We start from the raw sequence: 18,527 nt of genomic DNA on the forward strand, positions 1-18,527 counted from the left end.
GGGAGGGGGTGAGTGCTGCAACGGGGAGGCTCCTGCACAAGTTTGGAGTGGGCAAAGAAGGCACAACTGAGAAGGAATGGCCACCTCAGCCCCTCTCCTTCATTACAGCTCTGCACCTTCCCCTACCTGTAGGTCATAGGGAGAGGTGACAATGGGCACTGAGGGAATTAGTTGGCTGAGCAAGCTGGTGGGCAGAAGGTCCAAGAAGCTGACTTGCAAAAAAACCCCAAAACCTAGAACGGTTCATCGTGATTAACCACATATCAGAAATGCCTTCCTCTCTAATGGTAAAGCCACTGACACACTTCTTCTTCTCTTGCTTTGTCATTTATCTCGTAAATCAACCCATCTGCTTTCAAACCAAACGTGCCAAGTAAATATGAAGATTATTAGGAAGCCTTTTTATTTCCCTAGAGCAAATTAAACAGCTGGAGGTTACATTTTTTTTAACATTGCCAAGCTGTTACCAGGCGTAACAAAAGGCAGTTGGCTGCACACACAGCCCCGCAATGTTTCACTGGGCTGATGCAGCAAAGTCAAGGAACTTGTGCCTTGCACCCAGCTGCAAATGCCAGAGACGCACCGCTGATTTTATGGCAACTGTCACACCAGGAGAGCTGATCCTCCCAGACAGTGGAAGTACACAATTAGGTCACATTAAACATCGAGAAAATGCCACAGCAGTTCCACATGCCCACTACAAGGGAGTGACACTGGAAAACAGTTCCTAGCTGGCAAGAGCCATCCCAGCATCAGTGCATAATAAACTGCTAAAAGTTGACAGATGAAGTCTGAGGGTGCAGAAGCGTGAGCAATCACCCAAACAGAGGGATTCGTAACATTTTCCCACAAGGCAGAGAAGTAAGACAGGCAAGCACCAAAGCCTGGTTTATTCCCCCTGGGAAGCCACCGCTACCTCCTGTTCACAGAAACAGAGGGGCTGGGTACAGCATTCCTTCAGGAGGGTTTCCTTTAGGGCCAGAATAACAAGACGAAGCAGTGGTGCTCACAGCAGAAGCTTCAGACTTGTGTAGGCTTTTTTTTCCATGTACAACACCAAGCTCCTAGCCCTACCACAGGAGCAAAAGTGTTTGCAGTGTCCTGACCATTGCACCCACACACTACAGAGTACGTCCTTGGCCAGAGGTGGACAAGCGAGAAAAGCACAGCCCACTCTGCTTACAGAAAGCCTTTTGCATCCTGTCAGCACCACCTACGTTCAGCTTAGTCCAGTCTTGCACACCTGAAATCAAAGGTAGTTATGAAAGGCAGCTGTTGTCACAGATAACAGACATTCTGTTGCACAATTATTTGGTGCTCGCCACAAATTGCACCGAAACAACTTCTATGCCATTGCCACAACAGTGGTAATTCTTTAAAACATGAATAAAAGGGCTCTGTACAGGAGGGCAATGCTGCATGGGGAGAGAACACACCACACCATGTAAACTTCAACACTGTGAGAAGTGTCAGTCTATGTCTTTTTACTCCCATATACTCCCATGTATCTTGAAACTACTTGTGGAGTCTACTGATGACAAAAGCATGCTTAATTTTGCCTGTGATCAAAGACACAGCCATGATGCAGCAGCAAGCAGTGCACCTCAGGGAAACATCACACAGTTTTTCAGATGGTAAGTGGGCAGCACAGCTTTCTCAGCACATGAATTAACACCTCAATTCTTTAAAAGTTTCCATTTTACCAGTTTCTTCACCAGCACTAGTTGTCGTGATCAGCAGTCCTGTTGCAATATCTCCTCTGCATGCATCCTCACAGAGCATCCCCATGGTTCGCTCCCCAACACAAGAGCAAGGCTATTCTTTACACTTTTAGGTCAGCCCTTTAGCACAGGCCAAGAGCAGCAGCTCATCCCAAAAGCAGCTGTCAGAAAGGCACAGGCAGATACGCATGCAGGAAGTAACCTCCTGAGGTACTGCTGCTGCACTGCCCATGACCAGGTCTGAGAGCAAAGCCACGCACCAGCACATGCTAAGAACCAAGCTGAGGGCTTAGAGGAAACAACCAACCTCCAGGATATTTTGAATTGTGAAACTTAATTTAAGCTACAGCCCAGAACAAAGAAGTTATGACACCCTCATAAACCAGATTTAGTCTGCTCTGTCATGGCACAAGATTACAATGTCACACTTTCACAGAATGGTTAAAGATTGGAAAGGGACCACTGGAGGTCACCTAGTTCCCAGACATGCAAGGGTCCCCCAAAGCAGCTTATTGAGGATTGTGTCCAGATACCTTCTGAATACCTCCAAAGAGGGAGACTCCACAACTTGTCTAGGCAATCTGTTCCAGTGCTTGGGCATCCACACAGTGAAGCTCTTGCTCATGTACATCAGTTTCTGCCCGCTGCCTTTTGTACTATCGTTGGGCAAAACCCAACCAGAGCCTGGCTCCATCCTCTTGGCACTCTCCCTTCAGATACTGATAGACTTTGATGAGGTTCCCTCTCTGTCGTCTCTTCTCGAGGCTGACCAGGGCCAGCACCCTCTGCCTTTCCTCACACATGAGATTCTCCTTAATCATCTTTGTCACTCTAAGCCGGACCCTCTCCAGAGGCTCCATGTCTCTCCTGTCCTGAGGAGCCCAGAACTGCACACAGCACTCCAGATGCGGCCTCAGCAGGGCCGAGCAAAGGCGCGGGGTCCGTCCCTCCCGGGGAGGCTCCGGCGGCCTGTGTGAGGGCCGGGCAGGAGCGGGGCGCGCCGGCCGCTCCCTCTCGCGGCCGCGGGGCCGCGCTGGGCTCGCAGCGCTGCGGCTGCCGGGCCCTCGCTCCCGGCAGGGCCCGGCCTGGGCCCCACCGCCCGTGCGGGAGCACCGGCCGCCGGACCCGCCTCCCGGGACACAGCCCCGCTCCCGCCCGACCCCGGCCCCGCTTACAGCACCTCGAGCCCTAAGTGACAGCTGGGCTTCGCAGGACCGAGCGCCATGGAAAAAGGGAATCCAGCCGAAATCCGCACGCCTCACACTCCCAAGCTGTAGGGTGGGCTCTGATGAGAGCAAGAGCTCATCAAGACAGGCCCAGCCTAACCTGGGGGAGAGCTGGGACAGAGGAGCTTGAATGTCCCATACCTGGGAAAGCAACAAAAAGCCTTAACCCAAAATTATTTAAGTAGTTCATATTCAGCATAAGTTTTCCTCCCTAATTCCCCATGCCCTCCCCACGACCCCAGCCAGCCTGGGTTTTGTAGAGTAATTTTAGGGCTCCGTGTTTCTGACCAGATCTCATCTACTGTGACATGTGACAGAGCCCAGTGAGTGGAAGGCTCCAGCCCACAGATCCCCAAGAAAATCTAAGATTTCCTTGCTGCTCATGCAGTTTTCTCAGACTCTTTGTCAAAAGTTATTGGTGGCTATTTTTTAAATGAAAGGAGTAGAGGGAACATAGCTTTGAGGCATATTGGGCTAGCATATTGTTCAGACTCTGTACAGGAACAATAAAGCTTTTAGGATCCTTTGATTGACATATATAATGAAGGTAGCTGTCAAACCTTTGTGCAGCAATTTTATTTCGTATTGACAAGCTATTTCACTGGCCAGGGTTTTGCATAAAAGGAATAATTCACATTGTTGTGGTGCTGCTATTTACAGAGCCTAGAGGACAGTGGCATCACTACAATATAAAGATTAATATTCAAATTTCTTTTGAAATACATAACTCTGTATGCAACCTATCCTACGTGCGCATCTTCATACAGGGAGAAAGGCATTGTTCTGCAGAGAGAAGGGGGCCTGGAGCTGCTGGGGGTTGTTGTTCATTCACTGAATCATCATGTAGCCTTTGAAAAGCCACTTAGTCACTCTGCAGTTGAATGTTTCTCTCTGGGGAGCAGAGAACAAAGCCTCAACACAAACTGCCATCACTGTTACCAGTCAGTGGCAGAGCTCACAGAGCCAGCATGGGGTCAAGGGGCTGCTCTGAGCAGCCCTTGTGTGCACAAAGCCCAGGACAGCTGTGCTCCTCCCAAAGAAGCTTCTTTCTCCTGCCAAAGCAGTGGCAGGGTCAGCTTGGGCTACCTAAGACAGCAGTTGCTGCTTGCCCACTACCTTTCTTTGATTATGAACAATAACTTGCCAAGAAATCACTAGCCTCAGAGAAAACAGGCAGAAAGCAAACGAGAGGGCAAAGCAAAACATAAAGGAGGGGGGGGGGAAAAAAAATCCACATAAGCAAGGATGACTCTCACACTGTATTTGCTATGCAGTCAAGCCCACAAGTGGGTTGTGTATCTGAAGGTGGAAATACAAAGACGTGTCCTGTTCCCTGGGGAAAGGTAAGCAACTTCTCAAATGATCTTTAGAGGCTATTATCAGTCTCGCACTAGCACTGACATACCCTGTGCCCAAAGCCACAGCATGCACACACTGTATCCATAAAAAGAGATATTCATAGCTCTGCAGCTCATAGAAGTGCTGTGCCCGTGCTCTGGTACCAGTATCATTTAAAACAAAACAAAACAAACAAAAAAAAAGTTTGAGTTGCAAGTGAGGGCATGGAAGAACTTGCACGGCAAGAATTTGGAAAGAGCATGGTAATCCAGCTTGGTCAATGGGCACACAATTTTTTAAGAGTGTACCACGTTTGTTTGTTCAGTCATTCCTATATTCATTTTCAAGTCCAGAGACAGCAGCTTCATGTCTAGCCCCAAAATAACAGCACTGTCTGAGACAAAACCAGCTTGGTCAGGGGTACCAGAGCTTTTCCCAGCCCGTTTATGTAATAAAGCATTATATACAACTGTTGGAAAACATACCAGTTTAAAAATCTTTTATCTATGACTTTAGCCAGGTTTGCTCATCTTTGCCCCAGGGGAAGGGAACTGAAGCTTCTTTCCAGGGCATTGTTTCTCTAGGTGAGGCCTGATGGGCTTAGCATTTCAACAGACTGGGAGTAGCCCCAACAAGATAAAGCCATCGATGGAACATCAACAGAACCAACAGAACCTCAGTGGCCATCTAGGAACATCTACCCCAGACTCTGCCTCCGGCAAAGACTGATAAGAAATTCAAGCAATGAAGATCTAATTAACATCAGAAGCGAAGAAATCCGGATCTAATAGGAGAGCAGATACTAGGAACTACACAACTTGAGACCAATGAACACTGACCCAATTCGTTTCTGTGAGTTTTGACTGCAAAAAAGATCTGAAAATTCTAGTAAAGATCATGTGTCATGGAATGATTCTCCGCACACCCGGGCTATGTGCGGATGAGATGATTTCTGTGGTACATCCTGGCCAGAGAAGAAAGTAGTGCCTTGACTCTCTAACATTAAAAATGTTGTTGGAGGGCTTTTTGTTTTTCCTGCAGTTTCAGTGACACAACCAGGAAGCAGAACAGGAGCTATATGTCCCTGTTACTTGGGTCCTAAAATACAGAGAAAGAAGACAGGGCAGAAAGCAAAGAAGAAAAACAGCTTTGTCCTCATTCACATGATAGCCCTGTAAGGCTTTAACCCAAAAGATGTAACTGTATAGTGAAACATCTATGGGGGACTCTCTTGCCTGGCACAGAGGGGTTCTGCAGATAGACTTCCAGGGTGGGGAAAGAGTACCAAGTCGGCAACACAAATTACTTCAGGCCAAACTCCAATACATAACTAGAGATTCCATAGATACATCCAGCCTTAAGCCCAGGAGCAATACAGGTGGAGAGAACGGAGCCTGGGTGATTAAAACTACCTATTTAAGCAGTTCAAGGCAGCTGGAAGCAGCACTGGTGCCTCTGGGTTTCTCTGTTCATTATTTAAGGTGAACATAAAAACACAGAGTGCAGGAGCCCAAGGATGTTCCTCACTGGCTTCAAGCTGGCAGTTTGCTAAAAGCAGCGCTCCTTGGTTTCCTTGGTTTGCCGACCAGCAGTGCCACCTCCCCTCCCTGCTGCCACGGTGCTCAGCCTTCCCCAGGGTTAACAAAAGGGCACGTTACTCTGCTTCGCCAGATTTCAGCTCTGAGAATTTCATTCTGAACAGTTCAGCATCTGCTTTAGCCAAAACAGTTCCGCTATTTCCAGGAATATTATTAAAGGAAAAATATACTGCTTGGCACACGCTACCTAAATTCAGGCAACCTTTTATATGAGGATCTCTAGCTTCGGAAGGGAAATTTTGGAATCTGGCAGAGAGGTGACCTTTGTGGTAGAAATGTGTCTATCCCTATCAAAACCTAACTACCTTTGGCCAGATTACAGAGCAGGGAAATACTGCAGTTAAGGGCGCGGTAACGAGTTCTGAGAACTGCAGTTACTTGCTGTTTCTGCTGTGGGCAAGAGGTCCCTGATCTCCTGCAGAGCTGCAGCTTGTGCTCACCCACTGCCTTGGCCAGTTACGGCTGCACAGGTCCTCCATGGCTGGATGACGAAATTACAGAGCCAAGGGTGAGCGGAGAGACCAGCATTCCATCTGACGCCTACATACATTCCCGTAACTTTCGGATACGGGACAGCCCCATCTGCCACACAGCCCAGGGTCAACGTCAGCATCACGAGTGCTGCGCAGGCACGAGGGCACTGCAGGAAACAAACTGCGACCAAAAAACCCAGGGCCATTACAATACATCGATGCACAGCTGGAAGAATTAATGTCAAGCAGACAACGGCATTGCAGACGTCCCCTAATAACGAAGGCTTGAATCTGCTGTCTCAGTAAAACTCTCTAAACGAGGTTTGTGTGCAGCTTATGGGGAGTTTCTGAAAGAAATATAAATATAGGCCATCATTCTGCAAAGCTTCACAAACCCAAACCCTTGCATTCAGGTGCCATCTCTCGGACTTTGCTGCAAAATCAAGGCCATTCACGTTAAAAGCACAGACAAGAACATCTGCTCAAACTGATGTGTTTTAACTGTATTAGTTAATTATCCAGACAACTCTTCTTATGTCATGGAAATGCAGTTTGAACACTGGCAGATAAATGCTCTTGCATTAAAAAGGGAGAAATCAGTATTTGCTGTTGGATGTAAGCAGCCATTAGAAGAAACAGTCCCACCTTTCACCCAAGCATACCTTCTCCCCATCTTCAGCACATTATGCAGTCCTTCTGTGTATCCGTGTGTGGGATCTCAGGACTCATATCCATATACCGAGAACTGGCATGTCATCATCATCCTGGAGAATGATTTCAGTTCATTAAGTGCTGCTAGGAAAAAGATTATAATTCCTCTCACCAAAAGCCTCAACAGGCTACAAAGGAAGAGTACAAGGAAAAGTTAACTTCTTTCTTCATTATATGTATGCCCTTTCCTCATGCATAAAGCAGGAGCAACACAGAACTTCTATACATATAAAGAAGTTCTATAGATAGATAGATTATATACTTCAGTACATATATGTACGTAGATAGATATAGATCTATGTATTATTATGTACATACTTCAGGTCTGGTTAAAGCACAGCGGCGAGCAGAGGGGGTCTGTGGTGCTTTCATTCCGTGAGAGAAGAAAACCGTACCTCCTGCAGAAGGCAAACTGTCCGTGCAGACTGCAGAAGGCACTCAACAAACAATTTTGGTTTGTCACTCAAGTGCTTGGTTAATGATTCACCCTGAACAACCAGGCAAGGAAGAAGCGAGCTTGTCCTCCTTCAGTGCACTGGCTGCATTAAGAAGAAAGAGCTCAATGTGGAGCCAGTGCAAGAGAGAAACTTCCCACCTGCACTGCTGCAGGAAACTCTTCCCAGGAGTATGAACTGGGATTATGTATCACAACAGCAGGTATGGCTGGAACTATGGAACCAACCCAGCCACACACGGACCTTGTGATATATTTTTCATTAGCAGAACCCAGATCCTTTACGCAGTAGTTGCCTCCCAAATGTGGAAACTGCAAGATAAAAAGCACATTTGGGTGACTTCTTGATGGGTGACTGCAGAGCCACAGGCTCATCTCAGATCTCCCACAGACCCAGCCTTGGAGTGCCTGCAAATTCCTTTTTTCCTCTTATGCTTCTGAATGGTTAAAGGCAGCGTGGCGAGCCATTTTACAGGGGATTTCAAGAAAATGACACGCTTGATGTTTACATGTTTTTGCCCATGAGACAACTTTGATATGCCTTGTGAAACACATGCTTTCACAGAAATCTGAGGAGGAAAACGACATCACCAAGAACAGTAAAATCTTGTTCTGTTTGGAACAGACAATTTTAACAAGACTGTTTTAACGGGAATAGCATTTGGTAGATATTTTTAAATGTTGGCAGCAGGTTTTGCTAGACAAAATTTTATGATATCATTCCTTGGATAGATTGCTAATCTGCAAAAACCCATCATTTGAGACCCATTCTAACATTACAGAAGTCCCTTGATTTCCATGTACACAAGGTCAGGCCATTTATGAGTGTAAAGTGTCCCCAGTACTTAATTTTTCCAGGTGACACCCGGTGCCACTTGGCTGTTTGAAAGACAATTTGAGCCAGTACACTTCCACAAAGGACTGCACAGAATGGCCATGTTCTTCTTCCCTTCTAAGAGTTGCATAAGCAGATATAAATGTTTCTGTGTTCAATAACTAAAATTAAGATTCCCTTTGCTTGTAGCCTCCTTCGAGAATGTCACTATTCTGTTTGAGAAACCACATCCTGCTCTGCATCCTATGTGGATTCATTCTGTCAATCCAGGGAGATCAAGTTCAGCAGCCTCCCAGGACTGCTGATAATCTCCTGAAAGTCCACAGTAAACATTTCTTTACACACTGGATCAGATCTGATGAACTATACAACTTCACACCAGCCAGGAAAGTGTGTGGGACTGACTTTTTAACCAATGCAGACGTGGGGGTACACTTACAGGCCAACTATAATTTTCCCTAGAGAATGCTGAGCATATATTTTTTCCACTCAGAGCTATTGTTCCATGTTTTCCCAGGACTTCAGAGTGTGTCCAGCAGTGACTGGAACCCCCATGCAGTAAACCCACTCAGGCTTACCAGGAAGCTTCTGTGGGAGCCTCAATTTTTGGTGCAGCTCAGAAGCTGCACGTGCCCAAAGCATCCCGACGGGAACACGAAGCTTCCCTCGTGCATTTCATTTCTTTATCCGAAATATTCTTCCCACTCAGCCACAACCTAGAAAGGAAAAAAAAGGAAAAGAAGGAAGATCAATTAATTTTGACATAAGGAGTCTTGACTATCGCGACACACTGCCAGGTGAAAAAACATCCCTGCCCCTCTAACAAATCCCCCTGATACTGTCTCCATCAAGTATCAATTATTTAAACGCTGTATTAAGGAGAGTAAAGACACAATGTTTGGAATTCTCAACAACGGCTCAGCTTGGCTACTCCAAGCACTTTCCCACCCGGGGAGCTGAGCAGTCCCAGATTTAAACACCACATTTAATACAAATCTGACAGCAATTTGATTTGATTTGGCTGCCAGCATCGGAGCTGCTTCCACACAGACACATGAGGCTGCTCCGAGCTGCCATTTCATCGGCGCCTGGGGACAGGAACAGCACCCGCACCGGCCACCTGGCTCAGCCCGGGCTCCATCCAGCACCCACCGAGAGCCGCTGCGAGCTGAAATCCTCCCGGCCCCTCCTGCCGGGGAAAGCCTGCCTCCGGCTCCGGCTGCCCCCAGCTCTCACCTCCCGGGGAAAGCCTGCCTCCGGCTCCGGCTGCCCCCAGCTCTCACCTCCCGGGGAAAGCCTGCCTCCGGCTCCGGCTGCCCCCAGCTCCCACCTCCCGGGGAAAGCCTGCCTCCGGCTCCGGCTGCCCCCAGCTCCCACCTCCCGGGGAAAGCCTGCCTCCGGCTCCGGCTGCCCCCAGCTCCCACCTCCCGGGGAAAGCCTGCCTCCGGCTCCGGCTGTCCCCAGCTCTCACCTCCCGGGGAAAGCCTGCCTCCGGCTCCGGCTGCCCCCAGCTCTCACCTCCCGGGGAAAGCCTGCCTCCGGCTCCGGCTGTCCCCAGCTCTCACCTCCCGGGGAAAGCCTGCCTCCGGCTCCGGCTGCCCCCAGCTCTCACCTCCCGGCAAACAGCAGCTCCATCCTTGGTGGCTGCTCCCGGCTGCGGGCAGCCGCCGCCCTTCGGGCAAGCCGATGGCTCGGGCAGCTCCGGTGCCCGCTCTTCCTCGATGCTTTTGCGTTTTCCTGCAGCTCCCCGGGCCGGAGGGAGCGGGGGGCGGCGGCGGCGCGGGGGGGGGGGAACGAGAGCCCGGCACGGCACCGCGGGGCGCGGGGACCTCTCGTGGGAGAGGCGCGGCGCGCGCGGCACGGAGGTGTCCCCGCCGATGCCTGCTGGCCGGCGCCCACGCGCCTCCCGCCCGCCCCCGACGCCGCTGACCCCACAGCCCGCAGCAGCCCCAGGTGTGAGCGGCCAGGATGAGGAGGGGGCGGCTCCTGCCAGAGGCCGCTCTCCGAGGGTTCCCCGGGCACAGCTGTGCAGGGAGCTGCTGGTCCAGAGGGGCAATGGGGGCATCCCGAGTGTCCCTCCAGGGACAATGGTCGGAGCATCCGGCAGCAGCTGGGGAGCAACCGGAGGCACCTGGGCACAGAGCACTGCTCCCAGAAAATGCCCAGGGAAAACCCCTCGTGCCAAGGGGCAGCACCTGAGCAGGCAGGGCAGCATGTGGGGTCCCAGGGAAACATTCCACTTTCCCCTTTCATCTTGGTAGCCCTTCCCCAGTGCCCCCAGAAAAAAAGGGGGGTTATGAGGAGAAAAGGGATTTAAACGGAGGGAAAAAAACTTCCATAATTGTCTGTGTTTAAATTGAGGGGGAATCCCCTTCCTCTGCAATTTTAAGGGCATCAGTTGAAGAAAACCCTGACTTTTCCATGCTCTTAGGGGTATCACTTGACAGGGAATCCCCATTTTCCATTATTCTCCAGTTTAAATAGAAGGGGAAAACCTTGACAATGCTATTTTATTGATTGGAATTGAGCATAACTCCCCCATTTTCATCATCCCAAGGTTTAAATTGAGGGGAAAGCCCGGTTGTCCCTCCTTTATAAGGGTGTGAATTGAGGGAGAAATCCCCCTTTTTCCATCACTGGAGAGACCTGAAGTAAGGAAAACCCCTCTTTTTCCAGTATTTTAGGGGATTCAGAGGAGAGAACCCATTTATTGCTATGGCATCTATTTAAGTAGAGACAAACACTCCCTAGTGTCTCATTTTAAGGGGTTCAATTGAAGGAAGCTCCCCCTTTTTCAGCATTTTAAGAATTTAAATCTGTACTTCAGGGCACTTCTAGCTGGGTACTGGCACCTAATCTCTCACAAGGGAGCAAGCCCAGCACTCACAAAACCTTCCTGCTGCCAGAGAGCCCATTATTTTTTCAGTTTTATTTATAATGAATACATCCCTAATTAGAGACCCCAACAGGAGTTACACCATGTATATTATTACTATTCTTCTCCACCCTCCATAGTCCTGTGACTCAATAGCCACCAATGAACAATTACAGAACTTAACAAGGAATCATGCAACTCATGTGTCTACGCTGCCAAAACAAGAAGCTTTTTTACCCTTTCAGTGGATGCAGCTGTAGTGAAACAGAAGGCATCTACAGAGCCCTTTAGTCACCTAGAATTTAAGGCAGAGCAGCCAAACAGCTGCAGCTCCTCCCAGTGCTTTTATCCCTTCTGGTAAAATTGCCTCCTCCCTTTTCCCGGGCATTGTGGGAACGAGAGGCGGGCCCGGCCAGGGGTATATTAACCCCAGCCCTGGGTAAAAAGAGGCTCATTCTTTCTGTGGGGTTAGTTGGGTTGAGGGTGTCTTTTTATTTCCATGAAGGGGGGGTCATTCAGGTTTTCTCATCTTTCTTTCAGCAGGTGCTTTTGGCATCTAAAGCAATAGAGGCTTTGAAGACACTGTGAAGAAGATAGCATTGAGTGCATAGTTCGTGATTTTTGGATCGAGTGTTCAAGGTTGTTAAGGTGCTTGGTGCTTTTTGTATTTTTTTTTCCTTTGCCTTGTTTTTCTTAGAAGCACTGCAATTTCCTGAAATTCCAGATTGTGTCAGTATTACACTCCAAATGTTTCAGCAGGTTCATTGTGCTGCAAGAGGGAGCTACCCTGGGTCAGAGATGACATCGGAGATGGAGGCTTCTGATGGGTAAGTTAAAGACTGCAAGTATGAGTGGGAGCGGGAGCAGGGTCCCAGTTAGTAGCTGACTTGTTGGGATTTGGCTTGTATGCTACTACACTGGTGGATTGATTTTGGTTTTCTTTGTCATAGCTGACTAAGAGGCCAACCTGGTGATCCCAGTGCCTTTGGAGATGGCTGAGGTGGACTCCTTTGCATCCAGTGTGGATTCTCATCACCGGTCATCTGAAAGCTAAGTTGGGGGCCAGGGCCTGGAGAAGGGATGATAGCAGGGTAGTGGGTTGGAAATTGCTGGGAGAGATTTAAAAAGTAGTGTAGGGGAAAGGGATGCTCTCCAAGGGGCTTCTTAGGTAAGCTAAAGGGAGTAGCCCTACTTTTGACTGCAACTGTAGGGTGTGCAGCGCAGAGCAGTTCCAGTGTGTGTTGTCTTGTCCGGTGTGTGTTCTGTGTCTTTGGCTTCCCTTGGATCAGATCTCTCTGCCTTTTACCCTTAAGGGGCTCATCATAAGCATTGGCCATCATCTCTAGCTTCTTGAACTTTTGTACTTCTCGGTAGGATGCCAATATCACTTGTTCTTTTACCAGTGGGCTTGGCCACATCTTGGAATCACATCTTGAAAGCATTGAGTCGCATCTCTTTGGAGGCCTTGTTCCTGGCTGTACTGCCATCCATCCTTTCCAGCCTTGAGCTGTAATGTCCTGGGGCTTGTAAGATTGTCAGGATATGGGAGCATGCTAAATGTGGCCTTGTCTCTCACAGCCATCTTGATCATTGTGACTGACAGTTCTTAGAACAGGTCACTGTTCCAGTCTTTTCTTCTGCTCCTTAGAGCCTCTTTCATCCACCATTGCCATATCATCAGTTGTCTCTTTTGGCGTCGTCCCTGTCCTTGCCATTGTTCTTCTTGCCGAGAGCTTTTTTTATCATCTTCATGTCCCACTGCTTGTAGTATAATGTGTTGTTTGAGTTTGTGTCTAGCCTGGAATTGCTCTGCTCTGTAGAGTAGTCTGGGGGGGGGGGGGGGGTTAGGTGGAGAAGAAAGGAGACTTTACAGGGAGCCTTTTGCTTTGCTCAGCCGCCTGAGCCACGCCTCGGATGGAGTGACTGTGGCCAGTCTGTGTGGTGTTCAGTGGAGATGTGGGAGTGGTGCAGTGGTGTCTTGCAGTTTCATAGTAGTTTGTCCTAAGGCCGACTACTGTGGGATCCTAGGCAGTTTGCTTTGAGGAATGAGAACTTGGGAGAGGCTAAGCTTTCCCTGTCTGTCTGGGTAACTTTGACAAATAATTCTTTTGCAGAGGGAGAGCATGTAAACCTGATATGAATGGAGGAGACCAGAGGAGCACAGCAGCGAGGTGGGTCAGTGCCTGAAGTCCAAGCTACGGCCTGACTTTGGGCTCTATGTTTACCTCACTGTTGGGATTTTCATTTTGAAGATGCGAAGCACTTGGCACAGCAGGTTATTGGCACCGGGGGGACCATGAGCTGGATGAGTATTGATTCCAGCACAGAACTGGATGCTACTGGAGTTGTTGTATTAGTGATGAAACTATAAGTAGCCTTTGATTTTTTTTTTTTTTTGTGTTTTACAGGTGGTCTGCAGCATTCAAATCGCTACTCCAACATGACAGACACCCTTGCAGAAAGAGGTCACAGTCGAGCACTTTCAGGTGGAACCTATCTCGGCAATGCAACCCTTTTGGACACTACATGGGCATGTGCCTTTCCATTTTGTTTTGCCCCTTCTCCCCTGGGAAGGTTGGTCATCATTCAGCTTTTCAGGGGTGGTGTTTCATTTTGGTTATGTTGCAGGGCTGTTCTTTGTCTTTATTTTTAGGAAGTAAACCTGGATATCAGCAGTCAAGGTCAAGTGAGTGAGGTAAGCAGTGACCAGTGGACGCAACCAGTTATTGCTCGGGTGCCAAATTCTGGGGCAGCTCAAAGCATGCATTGTCTGAGCATCCATTTGTGTGTTTTAGGTGGCCCACTTGTATTATGCCTACAGGGGCTGAACCCCCTCATGGACCAGCTGATGGAGCCAGTTTATCACCCTTGAGCTGCCTGTCCCTGTGAGCCTTCCAGAAGTATTACAGGGCTCTGCGATGAAGCCTGTACCTTTTCTGTTTGAAGGTGCCATCTGGGCAGCCTTTGGCAATGGCTGAGGAGTTGTGGAGAGTCGGGGAGGGAGGGAGGAGCGAGGGTCCCCTCAAGTTTCAGTAATGCCACATCACCTTGTCTCCCCTTAACCCAGGGATACCCTGCGACGTCGGCCTTGGAGTGCGGCCACAGAGTATGAGCCAAGGACCGGGGCGTTCTCAGGAGCCAGTGAGTAGTGGAATTGTTGGGTTTTGGCTGATGTGCTGCTGAGTTCAGGCACTGATGTTTGGTTTTCTTTATTGTAGTAGACTGAGAGAGAACAGCCCTCTGAGGGCAGGAACTTCCCAGATGATGAGGTGGCCTTGTTTTGCACCTGATGAGGATTTGCATCCCTGGATATCTGAGAGCTAAGTCAAGGGCTACACCTCAGGGAGGGGGATGAGAGTGGGGTGCTGGGTCAGGACTTGGTGGGAGGGATCTTTGAATTAGCTTTGGAGTTGGGGATGTCCACGAGAGGGACCCTTAGGCCACGTAAAGGCAAAGTCTCGCTGTTGATCACAATGCTGAGGTGTGCAGGGCAGAGCAGTCCTGGTGCGTGTTGTGTCACTTGTCTATTGTGTGTTCTGTGTCTCTATTGTGGGCATCTTGTGTCACATGTCTTTTGCCTTACCCCTTTGAGGGGCTTATCAGAAATGCTGGGCATCATCCTCAGCAGCTCCTTTGCGTTCCTTGGCCCGACGCTGGTACCCTTGAACCTTTGACTTGCAGGCTCGGACATGCATCGGAATCGCATCTCTCTTTAGCACTATTGAGTCAGACACCTTTTACAGTCTTGTTCTGAGCTGTATTGACAGCTGTGCACTGCAACGATCCCTTATAACAGATTAGGACTTGGGAGAATGTGAGGATAGGTAGAGGATTCCAACCGTACGATTCTCGGGCGTCCATCTTTGCGGTTCTTGGCATAAGTCCTTCTGTTAAGGTCTTTTCCTGCCAGAGTTCTTTGAGCTTCATCTAGGTCATGTCATTGGTAATTCTTCTTGCTGAGACTTTCCTTTCCTTGTTGCATCCCCTTGTTTGTCATCTCCTGTGTCACAGGTGTCTGTGTGTTTGGCCTGGGGCTGCTTTGCCCTGCTACATAGTCTGGGTGTAGGTGTAATAGGATAAGTCCTAGGGACTTGACATTTGTAATGTAGGGATTAGTTGGACTCAAGATGGTATTTCTAGATTAACACAAAATGTTTGGAGCTGCTAAGTTATGATGCAGTACTTTGACTTTTGTCATCACTTTCTTTCAGATGCAGATGGATTGAATCTGTGGCAGAGTGCCCCATACCAGGTGAGGTGGTTCCCACAGGAAGGTCAGTCACCGTTTGTCTTTGCAGGGCAAGTGTAAATGGTGACTATGTTACAGCTTTGTTCTTCATCTTTATTTGTAGGAAGTAATGCTGAAGATCAGTGGTCGAGGTTGATGGAGCGAGGTGAGCGGTGACTGGTGGCCAGAATGAGTTGTTACTGCTTGGGTATCAGTTTCTGGTGCAGCTCTAAGCATCCGTTTTTGTTTGTGCATTTTAGGTGGTCCACTGGGAAGGTGTCCCGGCCCTGGGGATGCTGGAGGCCAGGTGGGTGCAAGCTTAAGCTATAGGTGTGGTGTACTTGAGTTGGAGCGGGGAGGCTGTGGTTTCAGTCTCTCAGCATGTTTTATTGCTTTGCTTCTCTGCAGGTGCTGCTGCTGCCCTGGGCATGCCAAGGGACAGAGGCGAGCAGGTGAGTTGGCATTTAGGTGGGGCGACTGATAGGTGAGAGGTACGTGGCAGCATGCGAAGCGTGTCCCTTTTCGCTTTGCGGGTATCGTCCGGGCCACCTCCGGAGTCGGATGGAGATTTGAGGTGAGCCTGGGCCAGTGGTGCAGAGGGAGCCCAGCCCGTGCATTTATTCTTCTGGAGGGCAATAGTCGCAGTTTCTGTTTTGTTGTCTTAGGTACCACAAGTAGGTGCAGAGCCTAAGTTTGGAAACGGCCGGTGAGCGATGAGCCTCAGCAGTTATGAGGGAGAGAGGCATTGTGCAAGGGGTCACTTCTGGGACATGTCATCACAGTCTGAATTTTGTCATTATTCTCCATCTTTTGCAGCCACCCAAGTGGGCTGTGGGCCATGTATTGACATCCACGGTGCTGAAGCGTTCTTTTCTGTTGAGGATGGATTTCGTCTGCTGGTCTTCAGAGAGCTAAGTGTGGGGACTGTTGGTTGGGAGAAGGCAAAAACCTTTGGAATCACAGGAGGCAATTTGAAGTTAGCTGAGAGGAGAGGGCTGTAGTGGGCCAGGCCCCTTGGAGGTTAAGGGAGAGAGGGTTTCTCTTCAGCATCACTCGAGCCTTTGCCGGGCCGGGCAGTTCCAACCCATCTCCATGTTCTCGTGAGCTTTGCATCATTGGATTTTGAGTCTCGATGTCATTGTCCATCTTTTCACCCGAGGAGCCTGCCTTCGGGTCTGGCACGATTGCCATGGTATAAATTGTGCCTACTCTTCAGTGTAGCCACGCTTTTGAGCACTTTTGAGCATAGCAAGCACGTGGACATCTTGCATCTTGGCCATTTGTGGGTCGGTCATGTTTTGTGATGTCACTTCTGCCTTTGGCAGCAGAATCCTTCTCTAGGGATCCCTTTGTATCAGCTGGCAGTCGTTGCCTCCTTCTCTAGGCCTACTGCACTTCTTGAGCATCCTCTTACCAGCTTTGGCACTAACTTCTCATAAGGAGTTTACCTTTTACTGTCACGTACTATTGCCATAGAGCCTTCTTTCCTTTGGCGTCATCAGCCTCTGACTCATCTTGCACTAGCAATCTTGGGTCCATCAGGTAAAACTGCTGGGCAGTTTCAGTTTGTGTCTATGTGATGTGGTCTGTGTCCGTTGTCTTCAGTGTCATAGGGCTTTGTGATGTCTCAGTGCTTTACAGGCATCGTTATGGGCCATATTGGCAGCAGGAGCACTTGCATACTTTCCTGGATCGGGCTTATTCTGGCATCTTTATGGTTTTGCTTTTTGAGACCAGAAGAAGTACACAAGGTGTTCCTATCCATCTTCCTTCTCAGTTTTGGTAGTATCTTTTTTTTCATGTGCCGTTCCCTTGGACTTCTGTATGAAGTGTACTAGACCCTCCTCACTGCAGTAGTTTTGTAGCTTCCGTCGCCTCAAAGCATCCTGGTCTCAAAAATTTATCTTCTGAAGCGTTATCTCAAGTCTTCATGTCATCTTTGCTTATATTTGATGCACTGTGTGTCCATGTGCCACTTATGCTTGGAGCTGCCCTGCCCTGGCACATTCAGTCCTGGCTAGTTTGAACAGTTTTAGAACTCTCCTCTCCTGTCTATGGGCTTTTGGGTAGAAAGTTTATGGGGCTGGTGTGGGGATAACTCCTAGCTGTCAGCTACTTGCAGACTGCCTCATGCTGTCTTGCAGGTCCCTGAGGCAAATTTTGATCCCTATGGTCACTGATGCTACCAATTTTCCCAGGATCTACTGTTCCACATCAAGGAGCAGCAGATGGAAGAAGATGTTAAAGCATCTTCTTTAGGGGGGACTGTTTCTAGTAAGAGCTGCAGTCAGCGTGTAAGCTGAAGAAGGGGTGTCTGAGAGTGTGTCTGTCTGTGTGTGTTGACTGGCTCTAACCTTATATGTGTGTTGTTTTTTGCCTTTCAGGTTCTTCAGTTCATTTTAAAATTTAGAATACGAAGCACCCAGCTGGTCCTGCCCATGCTGTGGGGTCAGTCAGAGGGACACAGGGTTCCTCTTCTCCTCTCTGCTGGGATGAACTGCCTAGGGAATACCATTTCTGACAGCCCAGTCCTACCTGTGTCCTTTGGAAAAGGGCAGAGGTGAAGAGGCGACTGCCAGAGTTCCTTGGGGATGATGGAGTTGTGGTGTTTGGCTGTGCCCAGAGGGGCAGGTTGGGCATTATTTGTGTGTCTGAGGACTGGGGAGCCGAGCTCTCAGTGCATTCCCAGCTCTCCCAGGGGTGGGAGCTGGTGCAGGGCTGGGTGACAGCCTCTGGTTGGCCTTGGGGCGGGCCCTGGCCCCGGCACAGACACGCTGGGGTGGTTTGGGGACGCTTGGGGAGCAATGGGAGGAAAATGAGGGATGGTGCTGGGCGGAGCGATCGGTCTGTGCTCGTGTCAGCGCAGCCGTGCAGGGCACTGGGATCTGGGTAAAACTCCAGCTCTCCTGGTGTTCAGGGATGCAAGGTCTGAGGGACTGGATTTACCTAGGGCTTTTCAGGAACAAGGGGAAATGTGGTGCCAGAGCTGTGCCCTATCAGGTTGTGTTTCCCTTTGGGGACAGGGAGTCTCTGGGCTGAGGTGAGATTGCTGTGTGAGTGGCAGGGAA

At 49.3% G+C, this 18,527-nt stretch overlaps 1 pseudogene across 1 annotated transcript in view; it reads right to left on the reverse strand.

Moving 5' to 3' along the window:
* LOC309585541 (epidermal growth factor receptor kinase substrate 8-like protein 2) overlaps positions 1-16,933 on the reverse strand; it is a 76,346-nt pseudogene extending 59,413 nt beyond the window's left edge. Inside the window, exon 1 of the transcript in view lies at positions 16,925-16,933. The product of the transcript in view is annotated as an epidermal growth factor receptor kinase substrate 8-like protein 2 (transcript). The remainder of the gene's footprint in view (positions 1-16,924) is intronic.
* Positions 16,934-18,527: the final 1,594 nt, after the last annotated feature.

This window comes from Coloeus monedula (genome assembly GCF_965178545.1).
Source record: "Coloeus monedula genome assembly, contig: HAP1_SCAFFOLD_67, whole genome shotgun sequence".
Lineage (NCBI taxonomy): Eukaryota > Metazoa > Chordata > Aves > Passeriformes > Corvidae > Coloeus > Coloeus monedula.